Source organism: Alexandromys fortis, unplaced genomic scaffold (assembly GCF_014885135.2).
Source record: "Alexandromys fortis isolate MF-2015 unplaced genomic scaffold, M_Fortis_MF-2015_v1.1 scaffold_1291, whole genome shotgun sequence".
Lineage (NCBI taxonomy): Eukaryota > Metazoa > Chordata > Mammalia > Rodentia > Cricetidae > Alexandromys > Alexandromys fortis.
This window is the reverse complement of record NW_026069157.1, coordinates 4049-9076: the sequence shown is the minus strand read 5'-3', so window position 1 is coordinate 9076 and position 5028 is coordinate 4049. Positions and strand designations below refer to the sequence as shown.

Sequence of the window (5028 nt, the reverse complement as noted above, 5' to 3'; positions counted from 1 at the left end):
CCGGTCGTCCTCGAAGATGATCTTGGCGGGGATTTCTTTGCGGATGATCTTGCCGAAGATCGTGTCGCCGCCGGGCTGGGCCACTTGAGCCTTGGCAATCTCGTCAGCCATCGCAGCCGCTCGCTGTCCTTCCCGCGCCGCGGCCACGGTGGGGAAAGGAACCGCGGGAGCGCGCGGGGACCGCCGGCTCGCGCCCGGTCGCCTTGCGCATGCGCACTGGCGCCCGCGCCCGACTGCGGCGAGCCGGGGCGTGAAATGGGCGGACGCTCTTCCTTTGCTGTGCACCTCTGCAGGAGAATCTGATTTGCCAGCTCCGGGAGGAGGCTCGGTATGGTGGAGTGCTTGCCAAGCGCGCTCAGAGTCCTAGGTTTGATCCCCAGTGCCTAAAAACCGGGCCTGCTGCTGCACACCCGTAATCCCAGAGTTCGAGAGAGAGAGATGGAAGCCACAGAATGTTAGTTCAGTTCATTCTCCGCAACATAGTGAGTGGGTTTGAGGCCAGCCCGGGTTACCTGAGATCCTGTCTCAGAACAGCTTGTTTCTAACTAAAATAGTGCTCGTCACGGTTGCTGGCTGAGATACCTTAGCGTTTGATTTTTTTTAAGATTTATTTTATTTTATGTATATGAGTATTTTGCCAGTATGTATGAGAGTGCTCCACGTCCGGTGTCTGGGATTCTCTGGAACTGGAGTTAAGGTGGTTGGGAGCCATGTGGGTGAAAGGAACTGAAACCTGGTTCTCTCCAAGAGCTGCAAATGCTCTTACCCCTGATCATTTAAATACTCCGTTAGCTGAGGTCTTGGCTAGAGGTATAAAGTCTTGCATCAGGTGTTTTGCTTTGTTGCTGTATATGGCTCTGGTTCTCAATCTTAACTACATACTAAAAATCACTTGGGGGCCCTTTCAACATCTCTGGCCACACTCCAGATCAATTAAGTCCAAATCTGCAGAGATGAGACCTACCTGGGTGGCAGTTGTTTGTGAGCCTCTGGGACTGCCTTCCTAGCGGTAATTAGCTTCAGGAAAGATGCTCCAACCGTCCTTGGTCCCACCTCCAACCCTCCTCCCCTCTATCCCTTTGCTCCTCTTCAAAAGTGTTTTCTAGCTGGACAGTGGTAGCGCACGCCTTTAATCCCAGCACTCGGGAGGCAGAGGCAGGCGGATCTCTGTGAGTTCGAGGCCAGCCTGGTCTACAAAGCTAGTTCCAGGACAGGCTCCAAAGCCACAGAGAAACCCTGTCTCGAAAAACAAAAAAAAACAAACAAACAAACAAACAAAAAAAAGGACTAGTCAGAAATGAGCCTAAACTAGACCGAGCATTCAAAACTAGCAATAAGTCTGTGTCCTGATTTGAGAACTGGTTGGTGGTCCGAAAGGAAAAGCCTGGCACACTTGACTCCAGCACACTCTCCCTCTTTGGGCCCATTATGAATTAGCCAATTGCATCCGATTATGAAGTAGAGCACACATCAGTGGGGCAAGACAGTCTCTACCCTGAGTTAGGATTAAATCTAAGTGAACCAACCAACCAATGTGTTTGCTAACCCAGTTTGTGTCTGTGTAATTTGTTTTTGTTTTTTTTTTGGGGGGGGTGTTTTGTTTTTTTGTTTTTGTTTTTTGAGACAGGGTTTCTCTGTGGCTTTGGAACATGTCCTGGAACTAGCTCTTGTAAACCAGGCTGGCCTCAAATTTACAGAGATCCTCCTGCCTCTGCCTCCCGAGTACTGGGATTAAAGGTGTGCACCACCACCACCTGGCTCAGTAGAGCCATTTTTTGTTGTGGTTGGTTGTTTTGCTGAGACAAGTTCTTACTATACAGCTTTGCTGTCCTGGAATTCACAGGCATCCATCCACCTCTGCCTGTTGTTTTTGTTTGGTTGGTTTGGGCTTTGAAACAGGGTCTCACTCTACAGTCCCGTCTGGCCTGGAACTCACTATGTAGACCAGGCTGGCCTTCGGCTGACAACACCTCTGGGATTAAAGATGGGTAGCACCGGCCCTGGTCAGGTACAGGTGATTTTAACCTTGTTTGTTTACTCAGTTGTATTTTCTAATGTTTCTGTAGATTTACAATGTTTAGCTCTGGGTGCTTTTAAAAAGGATACATCCGGGAGGGAGGGAGAGGAGGAAATAAAAGCCAGTGACTTCTTCAAAATCAAATGGTCAGCTTTCTGATTCCCTGTAATGTACGTGACCAAGGATAGGACAAATACAAGAAAGTAGCTACCCTGAAAGAATGTTCAGCCTCATAAGTACCCAAAGAAATAGGAATTAAAGCAGCGCAGAAGAGTCCTCTCCAGTAAGCGAGCAAGACTGTTTCTCAAGGGGGAGGGCGTGGTGAAGGCAGGAACCATTTATTACTGCTGATAACACTATAAAGTGGCAGATTTGCTTAAACGATTTGGCAGGAGCAGCCAGAGCCGTAAAAATGTTCACACCCTATGAAAACAAGCGTTGCTTTCTGAAGGGGGAAATGATGTTCGCACGAGGGCTGCTGCAAAAGACGCATTCCCCACTCAGACAGCGATCCAAGTCTGGAGGGTTATAGACGGCTGAGCCTACAAACCTTCTGGGCATTTATTTAACCGGCTGATACAGAGTGGGGGTGAGGTCACTGTGCTTGAGTCCTGAATTCAATTCCCAGCACCTCAGAAAAGTGAAAAGGTGGGGAGGCAAGAAGTTTTGGGCATCGATTCAGGACCCGGGAACTTGGATGGACTCCTTTACCATCTGGTATAGCTCAGTTTTACGGGGTTCAAGGAGAAAGGCCAGTCTTTGGAAGAATGCTCTGTCTTCCTGTTTGTCACTGTGGTGTGTGGCCTTCAGAGGAAGGGCCACCCTCTCTTTTCACTATTTTTATTGTGTGTGTGCATGCATGTGTGCGTGCGTGTGTGTGTGTGTGTGTGCACATGTGTGTGTGTGTGTGTGTGGCTTTGCCCATGTCACAGAGCACCTGTGGAGGCCAGAAGACAACTTGTAGGTGTTAGTTCTCTCCTTCCACCACAGTGGTGTCAGGGATACAACGTGAGTCACCACACTTGGTGACAAGCACTTTTACCCACTGAGCCATCTCACCAGCCCCGATATCAGTCTTCTAATTAATTCTACTTACATTGTTCCTTTGCCTTAGCTGTCCTGGAATTAGCTCTGTAGACCAGGCTGGCCTTGAACTCACAGAGGTCCCCCTGCCTCTGCCTCCTGAGTGCTGGGGTTAAACACGTGCACCACCACCTGGCTCCTTTGTCTTTAAAAAAAAAAAAAGTTTGCCTGTCTCTCCTGACCTAGATTTTCTTGTTCACAATTTTTATTTTATGTGTGTGAGTGTTTTACCTGCATATATGTCTCTCCACCGTCCATGCAGAGTCCCTGAAACGGGGGTTACAGATGGTTACCCACTGACTCCTGGGAATCCAGGTCCTTAAGAAGAGCAGCTAGTGCTCTTAACTGCTGAGCCATCTCTCCAGCCCCCCTTCTTTCTTTTTCTTTTTCTTTTTCTTTTTTTGAGAGTCCAGGTCGGCTTCAAATAGATGGAAATCCCCCTGCCTCTGGGGCATAAGCCACCACAGCCAGCTTCTTCACCTAGCTTGGTTCACTGAGGTCAGTAACTCACCCAAGGGAAAGATTGTCACTCTGGCAGTGTCCTCACTGATGTTCATGGAGCAGACCGTGTTCCAGAGCTATGCATATCGTCCTATTAATCACCGCCCAACCCCATAAGGAAGGGACCGTGACTACCCTTATTTTACACACAAGGAAATAAGGGAGGTCAAATAATTTGCCCAAAGTCAAGCAGCTTTGGAAGGGGGATCTCTTCATTTCTCCTGTTCTCACACGTGTGCGGAAGGCTCTCAGGCTTTGCCGATGCGAGCTGAAAGGGAAAGGAAAGAAGGGCAGAGGGAAAACTGTTGCTGTGACTCAGATGATGGCCGTGGGAAAGGTGAGAGCTGGAAACAAGGCCTGGCTTGCCAGACTTACAGAGCTGAGATCTAGGGAGCTAGGCTGGGGGAGGGGAAGACGTGTACTCGCTATTTCCATTCTTTGGCTTTGGGCACATCTGCATTTTTTTTTTTCATCAAACAGAAGACGTTTTCACAATGCTTTAAACACATACACACACATACACACACAGTGTAGAGGCAGCTACTACAAAATTTGAACTCGTAATATAAAGGAAACAAGGGAGAGGAAGAGAGCCAAGCTGAGCAGAGGATGCTCCAAAGAGAGAGAGAAAAGCCATAGGCATGCTTTGGGAGCAGAGACTGACTAGAATTTTGGACCTAGCATGCAGCTTGACTTACAGGTCTAAAATTCCAGAAAGATCAGCCAGATTGTGTCTTTTAAATTTTTTCTTACATTTATTTGTGTGTATGTGTGTGTGCGTGCACACACACACGCATGTGCACGCACGTGCACAAAGGTCAGAGGACAATTTCTGAAGATCAGTTATCCCCTTTCACCATATAGAACTCAGGGTGTCAGTCTTGGTAGCAAGCACTCATACCTGCTGAGCCATCTTGTTGGCCCCAGGCCATGTTCTGAAGGATTCTTGTGGAAGCAGGAAAATATACAGAAATGCATACATACACTTATGTGTGTTTATAAAGATTAATGTACATTTGCAACTAATTAAGCCAACCAGGTCCCTTTCCCCATGGGGGCCTGGTTGCAAGGGTTGCAAACAGCAGCCTCCTTGGTAGTGTACGCAGCCTGATACCTGCATGGGTTGCCCTAAGGGACCTTGGAGACAATTTTCTGGCACTTATTCAAGTCTCTGATCTCAATGCTGTCGCCAGTGTAGGCTGCAGACAGGCATGCGTGGTGCCTTTGGGAAGCCCCAGGGCACAGTGGCCAGGGTTCACATTGGCCAGGTCATCATGTCCATCTGCACTAAGCTGCAGAATAAGGAACATGTGATTGAGGCTCTTCGTAGAGCCAAGTTCAAGTTCCCTGGCTGCCAGAAGATCCCACATCTCAAAGAAATGGGGCTTTTACTAAGTTTAATGCAGATGAATTTGAAGACATGGTTG

General features: G+C 48.3%; 1 non-coding gene across 1 annotated transcript; it reads left to right on the top strand.

The window, feature by feature from the left end:
- The first annotated feature begins 4617 nt into the window (after positions 1-4617).
- LOC126496130 (small nucleolar RNA SNORA70) lies at positions 4618-4751 on the top strand. The gene has a single exon (XR_007590290.1). It is a non-coding gene; the product is annotated as a small nucleolar RNA SNORA70 (small nucleolar RNA).
- The last annotated feature ends 277 nt before the right edge of the window (positions 4752-5028 follow it).